Here is a 24330-nt window from a genome sequence, read left to right on the forward strand (position 1 = left end):
GGGCGGAATCTTCAAAGAGTCGCTGTGTCCTGACCTCTAACCTCTCTTTCTCTGTGCAGAGCATCTATCTGCACCTTCCACTGCTACATGTATGTCTGCCTCTTACTACATGTATGTCTGCCTCTTAGCTAGCTAACATCCTGGATGTTATGAGTTTGTAGTTTTATTTGATCAGTCGCACTCCCAAACTCTGTTTTTAATTCATCCCTGTGTTTAAAGGTCAGAAACCTCCCCTGAATTCCTGCCCTCTTCTAAGAAACGGAGATAAGCGCTCGCTGTGATCCTCGGTGGCATCCGTGCTTTAGCTGAGATGAAAGCGCGTTGAAAATGACTTTCTTGTCGCTGCTTCAACTTTTAATTTCCTTAATTGATTTTCTCTTCCCGCAGAGGTAAGGGTTTGCAGACACAAAACTAATTGATTTCAAATTTTAATCCCTCTTACCGCTGAGCAATCCAGGGTCCTCCCCACCATCGATCTTCAATCCATCCAAACTCAATTAATGTGCTGGAGACCGACGGGAGGTGGAGGAGGACCCCTTCACTTCTTAGCTTTCATTCTCCCCTTATTTTCTCTTCCTCTGAATCACTCGCAGACGATGCTCATTTCTCTCCTGCGTTTGGTAACACTTTAATCATGACGGATGATGTTGTGCACGCAGCATATTTTCAGCTGTGTTTGTAATTATTTTATATCCTCTCGTTTGCTTCTGCATTCTGTACTGATCTCTGTTCTTACTGTTTGCTGAGGAAACTACTCTACGTGGCTGAATTGTAACATGCGCCATGGTCAAGCTTTCATTCTTGATGCACACCTTAAATGTACCATTTCAATTTTGAATTTAGAGTCTGAGATTTTTAGACAGGTTAGTGGCTTAAACCTGATAATGTGCTCCTTTTTATATATTACAATTTAAATGTTTTTTTTATCTGATTAACTTGTACAGTTATTTGTGTTTGGAACCGTCTTTTTTTAATCATATGGTTTAAGGAGGGGACTCGAGATTGAAGATAGAAAATAACATAGTCGTAGTAGTTATTAAACTTAATATTATAAAATATTTTAAATTATAAATTATGCTTAAGTTTGGAAAACATAATAGCATCAAGTTAGCAGCAATAATGAATGTGGCATCTATAACCAGAGCATGTGAGAGTGAGGAACTTTATAAAACCTGGAAACCTGTACAGTAATTTTCATTTTATTATATTTTATATTATATTTTCTTTTTTTTTTTTTTTTTTTTTACAAATTAGGTATCTTTCTCAAATTTCATTGATAGTACTACATTGAGATCAATGGGATCAATAAATTGAGTGTCACAGTATAATCCCAAAGCGCTTGATGCCAACATCACGAAACGTTCTGAATGTTCAGACAGTGGTTAAATCTGATGTTCGGCCTCTTGCTCTGCTTCTCTACTTTACTCCATGTTGCTGCATTCGCCTCTGTACATGTCTGTCACACGCTTCCTATACATCATGTCCTGCTCTCTTGACCCTTCTTTTCTCATAGAAGAAGCCAAAGCGCACTGGGTGATTGGATATTGTTTCAAAGCAGTGGAAACGTAAGACACGTCCCCAGAGCTGGAATCTTCTGTCAGCTTGTCCTGAATTGGCCTCTATGATGGATCCGTTATTTCCATTCCACACAATTTTGTATCCTCACAGGCATAAAACAGATGAATATTTGTCCTGCAGCAGATTTGATAAATGTTTTGCAATATTATGCCACTCCTCTTCACTTCACGCACAGAAGTGTTGTTTTTTTCCTGAAACTCCCCCGTTTTATTCTGTTGTGTGGCTTAATTTTCTATCTGTCTGAATGCTTTTGAAGGTCCTCATGGACCTTGGCAGCTGTAGAGTGAAGGGAAATTAAACCAGCCCCTCACTTGCACTTTCTCTGAAACTTCAAAGGTCCAAAAGTTTGGCGCTGGAAGGGCTTTGAGATGAATTGTTAAAAATAACCTCCCGCAGTAGTTTATGATCAACATTATGTATGAGAGGGGGAGAGTGTGTTTTGTGGATGGGGCCGACATCAGAGCCTGGAGGAGAAGATTTATGAGTGTGTGAATTCGGGTGGGTGGGTGTGATTATGGCCCAGATTTAGTGATGTGTGGGAGAAACAACAGGACCCCAAATGAAAACCTACCCTCGATGTACCTGCTCCTACACCGGATTAAAACAAACAGCAGAAGGCGTGATTAAACTTATCGCATTAATCTGGTAGCACAAAGAAGTCACTGGTGACTTTGTTTGACCTCGCAAATGTGTAGTTGTTATTCAGCGCTACTCAGCAGAACTTATATTCCATTGTTTCCTGCTAATCATCATCCTTTCTGAATATTAGTCCTTCCTCCCAGTGGATGATTGTTTATGGACCCATGGCGACTGATTTGTGAATGTGCCTGATTTTTATTTTTCTGCCCTTTCAGAACGGATTGTTTTCCTCCTTTTGACCATTTGTACACAGTGCAAACACTCACCATTACACAAATCTTCACCCTTTGTCCCTTGTTTATTACAAGAACTGGAATTAAATCAGAGAATAAAATGATATGGTAATGATCAGTTTTTATACAGCTACCGGTTTTAGTATCTGAAGCAGAGAACTTAGAGAATTTGAAAGAACATACAACTAATGAAGCATCACAAGGTTGTAGCAAATCTAAATTATTTGAGCAAATAATACTTACGCCTCTATACTAAATATTAAGATGAATTGATTTGACTGTTTGGAATCAGGAATCTGCGATGGCTGGTCATTAAACATATTAACAGTCAAAAACTCGAAAATAGCAGCTCCACAACAGAGAAGAACCACTGGAAGCTGCTTATGAGTGCGCCGCTCATCACCTTTTATCAGTGCACAGTTGACCTTCTCTTGTACATCTTGTATGGTTACTGTGCTTAGTTACTGTTCTTAGTCCTTTTACGGCCGCCACAACTTAATAACCCTTCAAGTTTCAGGCTTTCCATTCCCACAGTGTATTATTTTTCATCACGCTTCCAATAAGCGACTCCTTATGGTTCCCTCTTCACAGTTTGGGAGTCTGCTTCTGGAATAGTTTTTGGTCACTGTGACGTTTTCCAAATTATTTTTGCCGCCTGCCTGGTTGGCGATAGGCGTCCTCCTTCTCCTCACTCCCTTTCCTGTGACAGGAGCAACGGGGCTGATGGATTTGAGCTGGGATTGGGAATGACAGGACCATTTTAGCTCACCGTAAAAGTGCTGTCTCCAGAACTATCCCTGTCCTGGAGGCTCAAACCACAGGTGACGGCACACTAATAATATGAGTTGAAGAATGATTAACAACAGCACGGGGGGTTCGCTCAGCGTGCGTGCGTGCGTGCGTGTGTGTGTGTGTGTAATTATTGTCTTGGTTCAGTCACCCTCAGCTGTGAACAGGGAAGCATGTATTTTTAGACTTCAGGCTTTCTTCTCTGTGTGCACTCCAGTACCTGCAAGCACTCATGTGTTCTATGGCAAAATGTCAGCCACCGTTCACACACTGATTCTGATTGCGCGTCTCATTATAATATAAGAGGATACCCACTCATATGGAAAACATCAAATCATGGCAGGGCTGAACAATTGGCCCAATCCGCGACGGCTGGAGTTGATGAATCTATCACTTTCCAAACTGGAGGGGAGCGGGGGAGAATACTGTTCCCCAGATTCCACATTTGAAAAAAGGGATGTCATTTGTTTTTCCTGGCCGTGTTTTGGAGACCGGAGTGTAACCCAAGCCTTCGCTGCAGCATACAAACACGGTCGCAGGGAACGCAGACGTCCTGTTGACAGAGCTCCTGGGATCCAAGAAATCAAGACTGTGGACGTTGAGACAAGAATAACTGCTGAGACGAGAATAATGACAGATCTCTGCCTGGAGCATCGCCGCTCTCTCCTAATGATGCCGTTGAACTGTATGCTCGCAGCCATGTACCGAGCGGAAGCAGGGAGAGAAGCTGTGTTAACACCACTGTATTTGATAGTCAACAGCGCGGTGAAGTCTGTATACAGGAACGGCAATAAACACAATGTGCTATAAATCCATACAGAATAGCAAATGAAATGGGCTTTGGCACGCGTGGATCACAAAATCATTTCTGACCCATATGCTGCCAACTCACTGTTTGTATAAATATCATTGCTTGTGTTGGCTTGAAACTGCGTTTCGGTAATAAAGCATGGTAGAGAATGGGTTTATTTTAGTTTTTTAATTCGCATCCCATTCAGCGATAAAATTGATGTTACAAAATACCATGCAAATACAAAATAGAATGCAATAAACACATTTATACTGTGTTGCTGTATTTAATAGATTTCTGCCCTTTTCTCCTTTTTATTAGTTATTTTAAGTTCTCTATTGTTTTATATTTTGAGGACTTCCTATAAGCAGATATTATTAAACTACTGTAAATGTAGCTCTAAGTTTATAATTTCATACACAGCATCAATATTAAGGTCAGTACATTTTCTGAGTTTAGTTGAGAAATGTTCCTTCCACGTGGTCATTTCTGAGTTTGGACAGAATTAAATATCTGCCCAATCATTGATGCAAATTTCCTCTAATTTAAATATTACATGTAAGTAAATATTGCAACCTGAAAAATCGTAATTTAAACCTTAAAGCAGTCTAGAATAGTCAAGAGTACACTCATCCCATGGTCATGTTGCCGACTGAGTCTTATTCGCAAATAGCCAAAGTGTGTCTTCCGTGACTGACCTGAAAATGGCCCTAGATAATGACAAGACGATGTTGATAGCTCTATGGTCTAAAAGGGGAAAAAGTGCGGTGTGAGATGTCCTCGTGGAAACTGCCTCGCTGGCTATGATGTGTTGTCTGATTTGGACCAGACCGGGGAACAGGCGAAGGGAACATGTGGAGCGAGGAGGATGAGAACAGAGGAGGCCTGGGAGAAAATATGAGAGCTATCAACACTCACCTCGGCACAGAAACAGTGCCATGATGAAAGCGAAAAGTAGAGAGGAGGGTAAAGAGTGACAGGCACAGACAGACAGAGAGTGAAGGTTAAAATGACAGAGAGACAAGCGAGGGGGGGGGGGTGTGCGGAGAGGAAGAGGGCGAAAAGTGGACAGCTGCGATGAAACACGAGACTAGAAACAGACGAGACAGGGGAGGAGAGGAGCCAGAGAGACATCTCTAACCATCAACCCGATGCCGACTCGCCCCGGGGACCACCAGCACACAGGAAAGGCTGGGCGGATTGAGACAGACGTCAGGTATCAACAGTCCAAGAGCAGCGAGGTGTTCCTGAGAGGAGAGGCTCGTCTCTGTGAAAGAAGCCTCACTGTCTGAACACACGGAGCAGCGTGAGCCGCACAGTCGCTTCCATTGGAAAATACACTGGAGACGTTTCACCAAGGGCCGCTACTGTATATAACGTTAAGAATGTTATATATGAGTATACGTCATCTCCTCCAGCCTCCTACTGTGGCATGAATGGGGTTTTACACGCTGTACATGACGCGTACTGGCACGTTTAGGAGCGTACGGGTTTCCCACAGCGGTGGAAGAGCTGTTTGACCCAGCATCAAAAGCAATGCAGGCGGCTGTGTTTGTAGCGAGCGCTGAAGCAGCGCGTGTCTCCACGGTGCAGATGTGCCGTCATGTAAATGAATGGTCTGCAGGCTAAAGCCGCGGAGGTGTGTCGCGCTTGGTTCAATACTCAGTTAATCGCGAGTCATTTTTCATCCTTTTCCAGCAGCTCCGCAGCAAAAAAAAACAAAAAAAAGAGAAAGAAAAAGCGCTTGACTGATATTGAACAGGTGTTGTTTTTAAGCTCATTTAATTTGTGCTTGACACTGTGCACCGCTTGACAGCGACAGGAAAACGAGGATCTGAGGAACAGAAGTTAGGGCCCATCTCAAAAGAACAAGGCAGATTTTTATCATTAGCTGTAATTTATTTCACGCCATTTGTCAAACTCGGAGCGGAGCAAAACACCCCGGGAAACGCTGCATTGCGCTGGTGTGCGCGAGTGTGTGATCTGTCCCAGAGACGTGTTTTCACAGGGGAAATATGGGGCAGGGTAAAACAGCTGGTGATATGTAGTGTGTCTGTTCATGTGCATTTGTGTGTGGCCGCCCCTTAATGATTATTATGGTTTAACTCCCATTTCGTGGATTGAGTCATTACACCCCAGGTTTTTCCATTCTAATGGCAATGGAAAGGAAAATACATTCTTCTCTGTCGCTTGCTGCTGAGACCCTGTCTGCACACACACACACACACACACACACACACACACACACACACACACACACACACACACACACACACACACACACACGCAACAGATGACAAACTGATATGTGGGTTTGTATGGGCTCTACACGGAGACAGCTTGTAGGGCGAGACTCTGGGAGAAATACCAACCTTCACACATGCACAAACACGGCCCGCTGCGAATTTACCACGGAAACCGACCTCTGATCAGGCCCTGCTGTATTTAGGGACAATCCATCACAGTGACGGGCGGCTCCGAGCGGCTCCGAGCACCTTGCGGGATATTCAGACGGGCTGAGTCAATGGGAAAGGAAGGGGGATTCCAGCGGATGGGCGGCTCGGTCGCAGCATGCTCATAATCAGCGTGACCTTTGACCTGTTATGGGAAGACATCATTTGGAAAACAATTAAGTGGCATTGATCACGTTGTATTGAACAGACCATAAAAGTGACAACTGAGGTCAGAGTGGGTCGTGGCGGCGTGTTACAGCCTGACCCCTCCCGTGCTCCAGCCTATGTCTGACTGGGAGGTTTGTTAGCCCTTAAAGACGACTCTGGAAGAAGACTGAGTTCAGACATACATGTAGCTGCTACTTTATATTAACAAATAATAACAAGTCAGACAAACCTGCATTTAGCTGCTGTAGCCTAGCGCTGAGTTGTGTGCTCATCGGTCCATCGTCCCACAACAGTGCAGCTAATTGACTCTGTTAACTACCCCCCCCCCCCCCTCTTTTTAGGCTGATCCAAAGGAAATGGTATTACGAAGCAGAGGTTGTGTTGACAGATCCTGGGACAGCGCCGCGCACAAGGCTGACCTTTCAACTCTCACCCCGTCCGGCCTGGAAACACAGGAAGAACGCAAGGTCGCCCAGATGAGAGCGTCTGTCAACACGCGGGGGGAATTGAAAGGGGGTTCGGAGAAGGGGGGGGGGGGGGGGGGCGTCAGCACAGGGACGTTTGTGTGGAGTCACAGAGAAGGAGTTGAAGGCGCGCTGCATCGGTCGACCTGCAGCTCCACGCGTTTCCTGGGAGAGGCTGAACAGAAGGACGGCCGTAACAGAGACGGCCGGTTGATGCATTGATCTCGCTATTGCACAGACACAGAGTGAAAGAATGCGGTGCAGAGAGGGTTCTGGGTTTGATACAGCAGCCACCGCTCGGCCTCTGCTTCATGTCAACGTCTGCAGCAGTAATGGGGAATGCAACACTGTCTGTTTTCTTTTGGGTGGCTCTGTCCGTCTTGGGCCCCCCCCCCCCCCCCTTTCCTCCGGCTTCTTCCAGGGATTCACACATGGAATAGGAGAAGCCTGTGTTGTTGCAGGTTCAAGTGCGTTTATAGCAGCAGAGCCTCTGTGTCGTTGCTTTTATCGTCCATCAAACCTGCGAAATCGTGCTCGTCCTCCGTTCTGTACGTTTCACGCGCCGTCCAATGTTAAAGCGTCCGGCCTCATGCAAACCGACTCCACAGCAGCAAAGTGAGCTGCAGTTGGGCCACGAGGCAACGCTCCGTCTGTGTATTCTCACTGGGTTTTAAATACCTCGCTTTGGTGAAAGCGCGACCATAACCACAGCTCCTTCGCTGCAGTACAGTACAGTATGTCGCCGCTCTATATTTGCAGGGTCACGTGGATCACAAGTGGTCATGCTCATATTCTATAGACTATTGTTAGTTATTGTAAGCGCATCTGTTTCTAGGCTGCGTGATGCTGTCCATACCTCAGACAGCAGGAATGCCTTGGTGTCTACGGGAGGCAAATCTATACTGGCCACTTTCCCCCATCCTCCCATGTGCCCCTGTCTGCATTCATATTTATGCGGGAGCTTATGTGTGTTTACAGTATCAGGCTTAGCAGAACTGCTGGCGCTCTGATTAGATTTCCTGTTTATGCGGCGGAGCGCCTCGGTGCCATGCGCCAGCGTTGGACGGTGCCAATGGGGCTCAGGAGGAAACACAATGGCCACGCCGGACAGTGGTGCAGTGTGCAAGTACAGTGTGCTCACATGTGAGAGTCGCCCAAAGGACAGAAGCCCCCCCGATGACCCGTATTTGTCTTCTGCCTTGTTTTCGCCCTGTGATTTTCCTTTTCTTCCTGAAGCAACATCATCGTAAATTTATGAGCTCATTTCACCAGCCTCAGTGAGCGTCCTTGCTAATGGGTGACCTCTGTTCCTCACTTACCGGCCACTTCATCAGGTACAGTAGTGCAATGTAACGCCACCCAATACTGCTCCTTTGCCATGAATTCTGCTGATGTTGTGATAGTGTGTTAGTCCTTCGGCTCTGCACCACACGTGGAAGTTCATGGCGGTGCTGTTATGAAGCGTTATCTGTACATGCAATGCTGTGTATTTCAATCTGTGTTTGAAAACTATCTGAGACAGAAACACTAAATATGCTTCAGTCCAAGTCGAAAGCATTTCATGTCATCGGCTTTATGGTTTCCCCGTAGTATCAACAGTTCACCACCTCCCACCAAAACCCAGCACAGACTGATGGGCATGAAGACAAGCGGTAGCACATGGGGGGGGTTCCTCCACTGTAGCGATGAACGTGGGACGAGGCCTCGCTGACCTCTCCAGAAAGAGATGTTCATTCAGAGCCGGGGCTAATTGTGCTGTTTGTCTGCGGGCGCTGTGCGTTCCTCCATGCCCCATTTCGGAAGAAACGACAAGCGCCGCGACCCCTCACCCGACAGGGGTGAGGTCTCGAGGGGGGGGGGGGCAGAGCCGAGGGGGAGGTCGCACTGCAACATGTGGTTGGCTCGTTTGGGCCGAGCCAAACGGTTTTTCTTTAATTGGCCGTGCAATCTGCCGCAGCTGGGATGGATTACAGGGGTGAATTCTTGCCTTGAAACGGAGTGGGGCGACGGGCACAGCAGACAGGGAGGCTGCTGAGCCTGTACTGTCTCACTGCCTCCGTCTGATGGAGGTCCTTCTGCCACGGAGCAGTCAAACAATGAGACACAGGGTTAGGATGACGCTTTCGGGTTTCACGATGCGTTTAGTGCATTTCCCATCAAAAGCACCAGGAGGAAGGTTGGTTGGAAGTGAAGCAGGAGGAGTGTTATTTGATGAGCAAGATGCAGGAGATGAAGTCACCTCTCTGACCCGTGTAAACTAAATCAGAAATTAACTTTGCTTTGGGACCGTGACTGCTCAAACAAGTTAAATAAGTCAACACACCAATTTTTACTTTACTTAGTAACCAAAAGCTAATTTATGATCCAGCATTTTGAACATAGATGGAAAGTGTACACACAACACCAGCTATGTCTTACGTGTTAGTTGCATTTTTTTTGCTTGCGGACAGTTTGTTAATGTTTTCTGCAGTGATTTGCATTACAGATATTTGGGGAAAGAGAAAGAACTACTTAAAATTTTGTCGTGTGTAGTTTTCAGCAACTTCTGAATGTTCTCTGTACCAGTCTGTTTTGTGGCCTAATCCTTGGAGAACATCACTGCTCAAGATGTCTTCAAACAGCCACTTCTTGCCATACAGTATGTGGTCAACATTTCCTCCAGGCTTTTCTTGGCTGTGTTTGTGCTAGACATGTAAGTAAATGCAAATGAATTGCAGCAACATCTTGAGGCCATTTGGACCGGGTCAGAGGGTTAGAACAGGGATGGAGGGATGGGGAGGAGACAGAAAGATGTTTGTGTACAGACACAGACACAGAGGGGAATAGTGGTAGAGTGTTGGCACAGTAAGACAGAGGAAGGTTGGACTTGGATTAAGGGGCAGATGTGGACGGATACGGACAGCAGGGCTGGAATGTGCTGATAGAACTTGTCTGGATGGAACGTCTTCATTCATCGCTGTGGACGCACCCGTGCACAGCTGTGCGGCTCACTATGATATTGATGAGCAGCTGGCGGCGTCCAGGCCCCTCCCACTCTGCCTCCGCTGCCTGTCTTGGACTGACTCTGGTTTAGAGCGGACACTTGTTTACGCGCTGCATAGCGCAGCTTATCAAGGTATTCGCCCTCTCCGAGTCCTCTCCTTTATTGGATCGCCTGCCGAGTGTGCGTGCGTGACATTCCCAGCTGCCTCCCTGTATCTGTCTGACAGTGAAGTGTGGCTTCCAGGCAGTGCTCACTTTGTAATTTCCTGTGTGTGTTTGCAGAATTCATGCACCACTGTGCTAATCTATCCTTGATGTGTTTCTTTGGACCTGCAGGTGGATCAACAGCAATGTGTCAAACCTGTTTACTTCCTTTGCCATCGTGGATGAGAGAGCGCTCAATGTTTCAATGAATCAGCGTATGGGGTGAGAATGAGAGCTGACAGGTCTTTGAGTGTGTGTGTGTGTGTGTGTGTGTGTGTGTGTGTGTGTGTGTGTGTGTGTGTGTGTGTGTGTGTGTGTGTGTGTGTGTGAGAGGGTGTGTCGCTGGCAAGCTTCTCTCTATTACCCAGATTGATTAAGGAAGTGCTCAAGCTCCCACTTAGCCATCATCCCTGACACTGAGATGGCCGTCTCATCACGGAGAGAAGGAGTGAGGGAAGGAAGGAAGGATGAAGGGTGGTGGAATGAGAGACATTTCAGCTAATCAGTATTTCTGAGAGGACCGCTGCACTTCGTCTGAGAGCCGTTTTAGCCAGACATGAATTTGATGTGCGCGCTTAACGTGCGCGCCCGTGTCTGGATCTGCCTGCTCATTTTTACTTTCGTCTCCATCATCGGCTCCATTCTCCCCCGTGTCTCATCACGGGCCCCTTCACAGATATTATACCTCCGGTTGGGTGATGTAGGAATGCAGTAGGTTCCTTGGTCTCGTGCTCCATCCTCATTGGTGCAGCAGCCTCAGCCTCGGCGGACGGCAGCATTCTTAATCCTGACAACTTTCATTAGAACAGGGAGGATAATCCACAGATTTCCAAAGGAAATTCCCAAGGATGTGCTCTTTCTTCTGCCTCCTGTCATTGCTTCCCTCCTGACTACCAGCTATCCTCTTTTAGGGTCTAACATTTCGCTTGACTCTGCGGAAGTCATGTGGAGTCATTTACATAGTTTTCCCTAATCTTCCCTAAATCCCTGGTTTGGAGAGAGATTCGGGACCCAACGGGGTTCTTCCCAGGGACTGAAGATGGCAGGCAGAAAGGTACTGGTGGCAAAGAAAATATTTCAGTTGGGATTTGATTACTCCCAGGCACTTATGGGTGAAAATAAGCAAAGCTCCCACTGCGAAACTATCCAAATAAAGAGAGGGGAGCATCGGTGTTTTGAGAGCACACACACATTGAAGCTCCTGACCTCGGTGCCCATGCCTGTATATTTTTAATGACTCTGCTGCAGCTTTGGAGGCTCATTGAAAAGGATTTCGATAAGCCAAGTCAAACCTGTTAGCGCAGCCAAACCTCTGACCTCCATTAGACTTGTCAATATTTTTGCGGTCAAGTGCAGGTGTTGGGTATCATGAGCATATCTGCGCTCCGAAGCAGTGGGGTCATGGTTTAAGGATTTGGAAATGATAGTCAGGAACATGTGTTTGTCACAGGAGCTCGGAGCCAAGCGGAGGTCAGGACACTACTGGGCCTGTAGTTACTCAGCGTCAGAGTCATTCTAACACGCATCCAGAGGTTAGTTTGAACAGACTATATGCTGTATTACATCTAGGATCATCTGCTACACTGTACATACAGTGTGTATCTAATTAATACAGTATATCTGTCAACTCTTGTATCAAAGACAGTTTAATTACTGTAGGTCATAGGATTTGACAGAGCAGCTTAAAAACCGATGTCTTATTATCTCAAAGTAGAACTAGAAAAGTTGTAAACTTGAATAAGTTCTGACATAGAGCTTAGACTCTCTTTTTACACTAATGTTGTCCCAATAAGCAGAAAGGCTAGTTTCATGGTGTGGCATGGGCTCGTGAGGGTCTGACAGTGGAAAGTGTCCACGGATGTGGTCTAAAATGCTGCTGCTGCTGCTCCACAGCTGATGACCCCGCTGCAAATGCAAGGGCACTAATGGAGGAGCGCCCGGCAGAGATGCCCCGCGCGTGTTCCACCCACCTGCACATTGAAACGGTGAGAACGTAGCATCACCGTGATGGGTTTTGGGAAAAGGCTCGGCGGCTCTCCTCCTGGAGTGGATGGAAGCGCCCAACTTTTCTCCCATTGAAGCAAAAACAGTTAATTTGCTTTTCGACTTCATTGATCTCACATCACTTCTTGCGCTCCTTCTTTTCCGTCTGTGTACGTTCTTTGTCCACATCCCACAGCTTGTGGCAGCACGCGCTTCTTGTTTCCGTGGGCACATAATTAAAAGCACCTGTTTTGCGCTGGTGTCAAACGTTTGAGATTTGAAGCTGGACACATCTTAACGCTTCTTAACGGTTTCTCTGTCAGAAGCTGGTTTTAAGACGGTGGCGTCCACCACAGAGCGCTGCTTCTGTCCTGATCTCATACTCTTTGTCCCGTGGTAGAAATCACTTCCCTCAGTCACATTTTCTGCTTCTCTAATTACTAATATTGGTTTGTAGAACAAAAGCAAAAGAAACCGAGGGAAAGGTTTAAGACTGGACCTGACACTTATCAGATGATCTACATACACACATAGTGAACAGTGAACTCGTCACACTTCTCTTTCCTTGACATTCAGAGGTTTTAGGTTTTACACCACATGTTGGTAATTTTGCAGCCTCATAAAAATCCTCTCTCTCTCCTCTCTTGTTTTTAAACGAATGCTGTGCAGCACTAAAACGGCCAAGGGTGCTCATAAATAATGAAAATATTTGAGGTTTCAAGTGTAAACACTCTTCAGCGCGAGCCAAGTCGCAGTCTACAGTGTGTGGCCACTTTTCCATGCAAATGAAGCTTCAGTAGGAAAGATTGTTTTTCACTCATGATCCCCTCTGTTCTGATGGATCCAGAAGACTATTATTCTCCCCCGCGTAGCTTCCTCCCGACTAGACCGATTCACAACTCACTAGTTGGAGCCTCTCATACAACTTAAAAGCGTGCCTTCGTGGCAGCAGCGCTCTGGACCTTCATCATCACAAACACAATGCTCAGCTTCTTTGTTGCGCACCTAAGCTAGTTTGCTGTGAGCTTCGCGTGGAGCTCCAGTGATGGTTAGCATGTGTCCTATTTCCCAGTGAACCCATGTGGCACTGTCTAAGATAACAGCCAAGACGATTCATCGGTTCCTTCTTGTGGAGCCAGAAACACTGGGCTTGAACAAAGACCTGGACTGTAAACAGAGCTCTCTTGGTTTTAAACATGTCATAACTACAGTCCATCCATTTGTCATCGTGCAGCACGAAGAACCTCCTGCAACGCACCATAGTCTAAATCACATATCATGGGCCTTAATGGTGCAAGTGTCCAAACACAGACATCATGCATGCGAGACAGATGGGACGGGACGGCTTTATGGACTCCAACGCTATCTGCTGAGGAGTAAATCAGGTGCTTCGCTTTCACTTTTAACCCGCCTTCATTTTTCTTGTGTTTGCTTACGCTTGAGCTTCTTTCTGCCGACGTTGTTTAGAGGCTCCTTCCTCATCCGTCTTCCTCCCGTAATTGGGTCCATGCAAGTAGATCCAACAAGCACGGAGGGGTCAACGGCATCAAATACGTGAATGACCCCAAGTATAAATACAACAGTGTGGAGAACGTCTGACATGAGGACTTAAGGCTTTTGTGTTGACTTTATAAGAACACAGAACAGAACACACATTCTCGCAAAGCAATGTAAGTAATAAAAAGGAAGCAGCACTGTTAAAGTATTTATTATAGACATAAAAATATGACATCAATCAATCAGTAACATATTGTTTCTTTAACCTTTTTATGTAACTATATCTGCCTTTGCCCCCAGAGATGAACAAAGTGAGGCATTTGTGTGTGACTTCATTACTGCTGGACACAGAAGAGAAGATTTTTGATTTAGTCTCAGTGACGTTCATATATTTTGACTCTGTTTCTTGTATTCGGTGATTGATTGGCTGTTTCGTATAAATCCGACCTGCAGGACGCTGAAGTCGAACCTCTCTGCTCCCCCTCGTTCTCAGGTTCTCCTCCTGACAGCGAGCTGGTGTTCTGCTGACACAGTCCATTTTGGGCTCCCATAGAGATAATGTTAATGGAAGACAGACTGTTCCCCTCTCGTCTTTTCTCCTCTGCCCTCATCTCACTTTCCTTCCTCACAGATCCCACAGGAAAATCTGGAGAGGGGGAAAGAAAGAGGAGGTGTGATGGATTCTCTGTGTGACGTGTCCTCAGGTTCAGTGGTGACAGGATTTAGCAGCCGAGTAAATGATACCAAGCTGATCCTGGAACAGTTGCTTAGCTGCTTGTTTTAGGACCCAAACGAGGCGTTTCTACGTGACGTGGTGAAATACAATGAAAACAGGAAACATGATGTACACTTCCTGTTATGATGTTGTAGTCAATACTAAAGTTACTCTATGCTACAGTATAAAGCAACGATACTAGAACTTAACACTCATCAAACCTGTAGTTTTCTCTTGTTTTCCCACATTTCGATTCTCTAGTTATCATTACCAGCAGCGCGAGCTTTCCAGATGTTTTCCTTTAATGTTTTGTATAATGTGCTGTAGTATTTTGTCTGTATTAATCAGTTGTGGAAGAGATGTTTGGCCCCGATCCAGACAACCTTTCAGAAACGCCAGATGCAAGAGCAAAGCGTCCCAATGCAACCCTTAGCGAGAACAAGCGGCTGCAGCCGTGCCCTGAACGTCACACGGCGTTTCAGCAACTTAACAGATGTTCCCAGTCACAGTCACTCGCGAGAAGAGTTTCGAACTCAGCTCGTGGTCGCTCTGTTCTGTTGAGACATCATTTGGTTCGATATTTCTAGTTACTCGTACAATCTTTGAGATATTTAGTCATTGTCCTAAATAAATAAACTAGCCCAGCTATAAAAGAAAAAACATTTCTGAGGTGATTTACAGCCTATTAGGGGCACTTTGGTGTTTGTTATTGATCAGTAATAACTTTAGTAGGAGACCAAACAGTATTTCTACTTTGAAAATGTAATTGATTGTGTGGGAGCAACGCCCACATAAAAACTAGCCCCCTCATCAAAAGCCTCACACCCTCAGACTGCGCCTTTAGTCCCTCCCTCGGAATCCCAGCCGCCGTTCCCAGATCCATCCGAACGCTTGTTCCACACCAGAGTGGGGAAATTCCAGCGAAACCCATCACTGCGGGGAGGGGGCGTCAGGCCTTCGCAGCAGGAAGGCGTGAGTGTATGTGTAAAAACGCGTCCAGCGACATTCAAAGCGCAGGGACTTTAAATGACATCCGTAATGAGAAAAACATCACCCAAGGAAAACTTAGCGTGCAGCGGGGACGACGCGCCGCGGCGTCGCTGCGCGGCCGTATCTCGCCACCAGCAGATGTGCGTGAGTGGGCGAGCGACGGGGGGAGGGAGCGCTCAAAGAGAAAGTGAAAAAACAATAACAGTTATTTTGGGGTCCTTCTTTTCTCGCCAGCTTCTTTTTGCAAAGCTTTTGCGCCCGAAGTGTTTTATAGCTCAGCGGCTGCCAAGAGTTCTTGGCCTGCTTTACAATGAAACTGAACAGAACCGTGCTCAACAGGCGTTCTGGGAGCAGAACAACACATCAGGTCCAATTAAGATCAGTAGGTGGAACTTATTGTAACCTGCGACACGCTCACACCCCCAGAGCCGTGGACAACAGAAAGAGAGGCTTTGTGAAACACTTGGCGCCGCGTGCAAACGCAAAGTGAACCTTGTCACATGAAGAGAAAGAGAAAAACCTGGGTCAGTGTGTGTGGAATGCCTGAAGGTGGGTGGGGGGGGGGTCATAAAAAGTGATTGGTGGGTGCACCGAAGAAGCATAGAGAGTCACAAACACTGTCTATTTATGTTGGTGTCGACTCCAGTTGGAAGGTGCGACCTGCTTGACCTCAGCGTCTGCAGGCTCGTAAACCCACACCAATCAGGCCAATTCACCGACTACAATGGCCACGGGAGAGGGACTGGAACTGCGATATACAGTAAAGCACTGTATGCACGCATCAGAAAATAACAGTCGCCCTGTTTTCCCAGCACATCATCCAAAACCACTCTTTCTTTATTATCCTCCTTCATTTGTCCTTTTCTGTTCTGGTACCGACAGAAAAACCTAGGAGTAAGGAATGACTTTCAGAAACAGATGCCCTGTATTAAATCCTGACCACACCTGTTAGATTCTATTCAGTCTGACAGTGGGACCAACAGGTAACCATGTGGACCCCTTAACCCCCAGACGCTCTCCCTTCGTTATGAAGCGGCCGGGTTCATTCGAAGGCAAACGTAGCCGCGCCGTGTTTGGCAGGAGAACGTGTTTGAGTTCCACGTGGGAGCGCGCGTCCTTGAACGGTGGCTTCGTATCGTGATGCGGAGCAGGCGAGTGGTCCGATCTGTAGCGGCGCCGCCCGCGTCCGCCTCACGCCTCGCCACGTATTCGTTGGGAATAACAACAGCGCGGCGCTCGCTTCTCGCTCCCACCGCCGTCTGCGCTGCCCTTCCTGTACTCAAAGAGTGATGTCTCTATCACGGGGGGGGGGTGGAGGTGGAGCAAATGGAACGAGAACAGAGGAAATATGACAATGCTCACATGAAAGGGAAGCTTTTCAAACTCAGGGGAGACATGAAAGACCCCCCCCTCCGCCGCTCCCTCTCTTTGCCTTCCTTTTGTTCTCTCTCTACCTCCCCTCCTCCCTCTCTTCCCCATCCCTCCTTTCTGTGTCATAATTGTACATTCAGCCTCAAACTGTGAATGCTAACAAGGCTTTTAGCCACACTGAATTAATGTATCCAGTGCATTTCACTAATGTGCTACCTTTCAAATGTCACCTTTTATGTTGTTGCTGTGAATACATCTTAGCTGCTATGCATTCATTTTTGGCTTGTTCGGCTCAATTTGCCTTTGGCTGTTTTGCAAAGTTCGTACGGTGATGGACGTCTTCTGAGCCCTCGCGCCTCCACTCGACGGCCGCCTCACACTGCTTCTTATATGAACCCGCATCAGCCTTCAGTGTTCCCTAAACATCACCCTTCATTTGGGAAGCATGGATCAACTCTGCTTGAATCATCCTCTGTAACAGGCCCACACATCTTAAACTCCCCCTTCTTTATTGTTCCCATTGAACTGCACAGTAGCTGTTCAAACGCTGCAGCGTCAGACGGTGCAGTCGAATGAAGGCGTTCACTCGGTGTGAAGAGCAACTGTCCACATCTGCGTCCAGGCAGCTCCCATTAGTCTGAATGGAAATGCTTGTTACAGTAGGTGTTGCCTCCCTGATGGATGTGTGAAGGGCTCTTAATTTTGCTGTTTAGGATGGAGAATAAAAGACAGACCTACTGTGAGACCACCTCCTCTGTTGAGGGAGGGATTTTCCTCTTGAACGTGTTTGACTTCCTTTTCCAACCATCTACAGACACCCATTGGCCACATCACAACCCATTTAAGAAAATGAGGGCTTTGAACAACACCTCCTTTACCTGCTCACATCCTCATTGTCGTCCACTTAAGAAGCCTATTGACGTCATGTGAGAAGTGTAACCACCCTGAACAATAGGCGGCAAAGACTCCGATACAGTTTCCACGAGCAGACGTCAGCTGTGATGGGATGGGATCATTAATGGGATCATCACCGTTATGTATCAAGGGCTTTTAATGAAGGTTTCTGTCAAATGTGATTGGTGGTTTATTATTTACTGAAAGAAAATAAACTGGCAAATGCTCAATGAGGTTCTAAATTTATGTCATTTTAAAGGATTTCCACGCCTGCTTTGATTAGACGAGAGCAGTATGAAGGATGAGACCTGTCTGATTTTCCTCAAGCCTATTACATTACACAGGACAGTAAAATATCCTGCCAATGAATGCGCGCAGGGCAGAGTGTGATAACATGGACAATCTGATCAAACAACGAATCTACATTTCATAAGCAGGCATTCCCATTCCCATGTTTATTTTTGTGTGGACATCAGTGTAAATGTAGGTGTGACATCTGGAAGGCACACCTGTTTGTCAGTGAGTCCACCTGCTGAGGGATCTTTGACCTCCTCAGGGCTTCATGTGATGAGTTCAAGGGTCAGAATAAGCTCATAAGGGAGTTCACAGGCGAGGCTCCATGCTTCTATTGTACTGTGAGAACAGGCAGAGGAGATTTAATCAGGTTTCAAAACCAGAAGGGGAAAAAACTGTTTCTCGACATTTTTACTTTTGAGCGCAGGGCTGCTACATGATGAAGGGAAGGTGAAGAGGAAAAGAGGCAAACTATCGGATTTAATCTTTTGATCCTTTCACTTCCCATCAGGTCTCATATCAAACAAATTACCCAGAAACACCCCTGCACACATCAGTCTCATTACCCATCTCCCCCCACTTGGAGACACTGGGTAAATAGTACTGTCTGAAGGGAGATGAAGAATCAACAACATAATGAGGCTGCTGATGATGAGCCGTGTGTGTGTGTGTGTGTGTGTGTGTGTGTGTGTGTGTGTGTGTGTGTGTGTGTGTGTGTGTGTGTGTGTGTGTGTGTGTGTGTGTGTGTGTGTGTGTGTGTGTGTGTGTGTGTGTGTGTGTGTGTGTGTGTGTGTACATGGGGTTTAAGTGCTTTGCTTGGAATTTACTTACTCAGATCAGGGTTTGAATTAGCCCTTACTCAAGAGAGCATGGCAGCATGAGAAACCCGCTGCAAAAAAATATTATGAAGTAAAACCTTTAATTTATTCCTAACTTGTTTATCAGTCGCAATGGAAGCCATGTGGAAGACTTGCTTAAGTATCCAGGCAAATTGAGGTTTCGTGTTTGATGGAAACCACGATCCCTGCTGTCTAAGCCTGGATTTGACTGGTGGAGTCTTGTATAATATTGTTTTTTTCAGAGGAGAGGACATGAGTTACTTGTTCAAAGTGACAGATGAGCAAACTTCTGGCATGTCACAAAGTACAGGAGGATTAGCTGCGTATCCCTCTGATGGGCTGAAGTAAATAAACGTTTTTTTTGCTAAATCTAGTCCCCGTTGACCCCAAACATTCCTCCCTTTCCTCCACCCTGACTCCGTCCCTCCACCTCCCTTCTATACTACAATCTGAAGCATTCTCCATTGTCCCACAGCACAAGCATGTCATTGTCCGTGTGACACGGCGACAAGGGGACCCCGATGTCAACACCAGGAGTATGGTGGCTGATCGTTATGTCTGGCTGCGGGGTTGGTCAAAGGGGAAAGGTCAAAGGTTATGGAACAGTCGCAATTAAAGGAGCCTCCTCTGTCAACAGGTTTGTATATAGCAGGAAGGGACAGACAGTTTCCCATCACATCACTTTATGTCATGCGGTGGATGGTGCACATGTTAATCACGAGTCCAAATAGAAGGATGATGATGGAAGTGAAAAGTGCACTGTGCACATATTTCCTCTTTTTATTAGGTACATGTTTGAAGGCTTTTTAACACAGACGTGTTTTACATGTGCACGTTGTGCACATGTGGGAGAGGAGGAGAGGAGAAGAGCACCTTTGTATGTTTGAATTGGCCCAAACGCTTCTGGGCTGTTTACTTGTATCGTGCATTCACGGCCTGGGTGTGTTAAGCCGGCCTGTCTTGAAAAATGCAAGTTTCTCTACTACTTTAGAAATATTGATTCTTTCAGACAGCTGCACCCATCAGGTCACTGAGTGAAAGTAAGTAATGTCATAAAACAGGCCTCAGGAGTACATGATTGAAATGTGTCTAACATTACTCAGAAGTGAAGGCTGACTCTCCCAGCAGAGCGGCAGCGAGCCAGTGATAGTGAAGCGAGGACAGACTCCGACTTGGGGTGGTAGACGCTGGGGGGGGGGGGGCGAAAGTGATAACCTTGTCTCTCGTTCATTGCTGTCTGCTCAGTGATTTAATTTGGTCGCGCCGTCACACCTGAGCTAAACCTCATCCATCACAAGTACTGCGAGATCCCTCCAACACTTGCTCTCCTCCTCCCCCCTCCCTCCATCCTTTCATTCTTATTTTTCTCTGTCCTTGTCCATTTTTTTCCTCCAAGGCTCTCCTGGCCTCCCACCATCTATCAAAATCTGCCTTAAGTATGATATCTGACTGACTCTGTACACTCACTGTCTCTCCCTGCTTGATATTACTTAAAATAACATTTTTCTCAGGGACGTTTTTTGTCAAATATACAGTACAACTACCGTGAGTGGTTGAAAACTTGTAAAACTACAGAAAGAGGTCAACGGAGGGTTGGTTTTATCAATTTAAAGTGTAAATCAAAGATGCGCTAGAGACTGAAATGAAAATGTAGTCAGTATTAATATATGAGAACACTGATCTGTATAAACAAACACACACATACGCAGACTAGCGTCTAGTCAATGTCATTATAAATTGTGACCTCCATGCACCTTAACCTGAAAGAGTGGATGAGTGTATCAAAATGATATCAAAGCAAAAGATGGAAGCGTTAGAAAAAGAGTGAGCTGGAAATTCTGCCCACAGTTCTCGGTTCCTCTTGGTGTGAAGGCCCAGAACAAACTAGTTAAAACTAGCGACAGTCTCCTCAAACTGCTGCATTGTCCACATCTACATACATGTACATGAGTGATGAGTGGTTTGAGTCCTGCTTCCTCTGGTCGTGTGTAGCTTCATAGCTATTTATCTGCCGTGTTCTTCGTCAGCGTCGCTGCTGCGGCAGCTTTACAGTGCAGACGCGTTTGGCCAAGCTGAAGACAGAAACCCACAGGATTCCTCTCCTCTGAAGGCGAAGCCCCTCTGCTTGTGTCCTCGTGCTGCGTCCCGGCGGGTCCGCGTGTTCTGCTAACACAGGTTCAGCCCCGTGCTACTGGTACAGTCCGCTGAGCACCCAGCAGGCCTCCTGGCTCAGACTGGGCCAAGCTAATCAACGCATCCTGCGGGGGACATGGGATCCCCCCCGCTGACAGACCACAGCCCTGAGCTCAGCCAAGTGGGCATGAGACACACACTCAGACCCACTGCATGGACGCTTTCAGGTGCATTCGAATAGTCGGTGAATGGCTGCGCGAACAGTGCCCAAACAGCAGTGTGTGTGTGTGTGTGTGTGTGTGTGTGTGTGTGTGTGTGTGTGTGTGTGTGTGTGTGTGTGTGTGTGTGTGTGTGTGTGTGTGTGTGTGTGTGTGTGTGTGTGTGTGTGTGTGTGTGTGTGTGTGTGCATCAGCACCAAACACCCTCCAAACATGAGAAATATGCTGAAGTGGGATGTGAAGTGTTGCGGAGGACTGACGGCCAGCGTAAAGTCCCGTGATCCGTGATAATGCGCTGTCTGTAAGGCTCCGCGTCCCGCAGGGGCACACTCCATGTGACACCAGCCTCTCAGTGGACCTGCTACTTTGGTAATAGACCGGCACCGAAGCGACCGGCGCGCGAGTGTCTGTGCGTGAGTTCTATAAAAATGCCATCTTGTGAGCCTCCAAATCAGCGATTGCTGTTCTAAATGTGGTTTCAAACCTGACGAGCTGCGCTGAGGTCAGCGGGGGGTCGTGGTGGACCTGCCCCTGATGCAGCGTTCAGTCTGGTCAGGATGACGCTGCACAGTAGAGGCTTTTAATGTGTTTTTGTTTATGTACAGGTGACATCAGGCATCATCCCCAGGGAGATGTGTGTGTGTGAAGTCTGAACCAGTAGCAGTTAAAGCATGTTCATTCTAGACCACTGACGTAATTACATTATTGACATTACATGTTAGTAGAGGCCCTTGCATTGATTCAGTACCTGTAAGGCTCTGATCAATTCATTAAGTAATCAGGGCTCAGTCACCAGCACCTACCGACGCCTTGCACTGAGCTGAGGGATTTTTAATCAGCATACACAACACGCAGCCTGTGTGTGTGTGTGTGTGTGTGTGTGTGTGTGTGTGTGTGTGTGTGTGTGCGCGTGTGTGTGTGTGTGCGTGTGCGTGTGCGTGCGCGTGCGCGTGCGTGTGTGTGTGTGTGTGTGTGTACTTGGTCCACTGTGTGTTGGGCCATTTGGCAGAGTGCATCCTTCATTGCTGCTCTCAGACCCCTGGTCCTTTAAAATGACTGTAGCTCCACAAAGCAAAAACTTGAAATCTCCATATTCCTGTCGTGTCGTTCAGACTACAATTGAGTCAGGAGGATGTGATTTGAATTCAGTTTACTTTAAATTCCAAAGGAATTTATCTGCTAAAATAAACTCTCTTTGCGTTTTGTCTTGAGTTGGGTGCGACAGCGTCGCCTCAGCAGATGCGCAGGATTCACAGAAAATAGGGCTTTTGCCAAAGAGACGTTTCATGTAGGTAAAAACATCCGTGAAGGCGTCAGCGTGCGGACTGAGGTCGTGCTGTTCTTCAGCCATGCTTCGCCGCTCACTTGAGCCCCGGCGGTGCGACTTTCTGACCAGATTTAGACCTGGATGTTTACCTGCAGGGAACAGTAGCATCAGAAGGAAACAGCCGTGTCTCTTAATTCACTCATTCTTTCACAGGTGAAGGCGGAGGGTGAGTTGAAAGCGATATTCCAACAAAGGGGGCCGAATCCTCATCATCTGAACAACCCCTCCCCCCGTTTGCTTTTCCCTCTTCCTTTCCCCCCTCTCAATCTCACTCACCTCGTACCTATTCCCCTCAGACGAGAACCCCAGATAACCCTGCATCACCACATCAAAGGGAAGATGAGAGGGAGATGGATGGGGCGGGAGAAAGGAGGTGGAGTGGGAGAATCTGAGGGATGAGAATCAACAAAGGTAGAGGTCAGAGAGCGAGAGAGGAAGGCGACGAGGGGGGGGGGTGCAGAAGTGGAAGAGAAGTGGGGAATAAGACGTGGACACCTGAGCAGGATTGAGATATGACAGGGAGAGAGCAGCAGTGCATCTGCCTCTATTTATGTCCCTGTGTGTCTCCCTTAATCTCCCCGCGTGTGTGTCGCTCTCCGGCTGGTCTGCACACGCTGCCTGCGCGTCCACATTTTCTGTCATATGATAACAGAGCAAAGAGTTCAATTAGCCGAAGCTCTCAGGGCCTCCATTTCTGCACTCTGCTCTCTTCAGATGGAGGGAGGAGAATAAAGCCATCCACAACAAAGCAGGGACATCAAAGTCCTTGTATTCAGCACTTTACTATGGTGTGTGTGTGTGTGTGTGTGTGTGTGTGTGTGTGTGTGTGTGTGTGTGTGTGTGTGTGTGTGTGTGTGTGTGTGTGTGTGTGTGTGTGTGTGTGTGTGTGTGTGTGTGTGTGAGAGAGAGAGAGATCAGTCAGACTACACTGACTCATGTTCCAGCAAAGCGAAGGATAATTAAATGACAGACATTCGCTGACATGTTCACATTTTCAGCAACGTTTTCATCTTGCTCATACTTTATAGCGCGATCGATATTTAATTTTGCATCTCCGTGCTCCCGCTGCGAACAGGTGTGATGATGACACTGACCGGAGGACGGAACAGAGAGAGGACGAGTCTGGAACGGAGATGAACGGAAAAAAAGCATGGGAAGAAGAATAAGGAAAAGGTGAAAGGTCGTGACCCCGGTAGGACGCTCTCTCGCTCGCCCTGTGTGAGGCAGTGAGAAAGTCTAAACTCACCCAGTTACACTGAATACAATTACAACTCGTCTGATACAAAGTAATTAGTGTAAGAATAGTAAAATAGTCCAACAACTAAAGAAACAAAGAGATTTTAAAATGTAAGCAAGTAACAATCCACCAATTATTTTATGAGACACCTGAAAACGGTATTTCAACTTAAATTCAGGTTCAGAACTGCAGCTCCTCAAGCTTATTCACATCACAGCCTCAGCACTGGAACCCAAACTGAAGTCGCACTTGCATCGCATTCGTTCCAGCGCTCTGTCCAAGATTCCCCTCAAAACGTCCGCTGAGCATCCTGGATTGTGCAGGATTTAGTCATGGGAAGCGCTCCCCGAGCAGGACGGACACACACAGAGACGTGAGAGTTGTGCGCCGCCATCCTCACGTTTGATTTCTCGCCTCTGAGCCGCGCTGGCAGCGCGTTTGGCCGCCGCGGCTGAAACAGCGGCTCATTGGACGGCGTTTATCTCCGCTCTATGCTTTTGTGTCGGCGCGAAGCGGTTCTCACAGTTCTCAG

General features: G+C 46.9%; 1 long non-coding RNA gene across 5 annotated transcripts in view; it reads left to right on the forward strand.

Annotated features, from left to right (window-relative positions):
* The window catches only part of LOC114867531 (uncharacterized), a 92209-nt gene that overhangs the window by 56103 nt on the left and 11776 nt on the right, over positions 1-24330 (forward strand). For 2 of the 5 annotated variants that reach the window (XR_008696487.1, XR_003787882.3), the window contains one exon: positions 23637-23734. The exons of 1 other annotated variant lie outside the window; for it this stretch is intronic. This is a non-coding gene — a long non-coding RNA (uncharacterized LOC114867531). Of the gene's footprint in view, positions 1-17670; positions 18230-23636; positions 23754-24330 lie in introns of those variants that run through there. 2 more of the 5 variants (XR_003787881.3, XR_003787887.3) reach the window with 2 other exon arrangements.

This window comes from Betta splendens, chromosome 13 (genome assembly GCF_900634795.4).
Source record: "Betta splendens chromosome 13, fBetSpl5.4, whole genome shotgun sequence".
Taxonomy (NCBI): domain Eukaryota; kingdom Metazoa; phylum Chordata; class Actinopteri; order Anabantiformes; family Osphronemidae; genus Betta; species Betta splendens.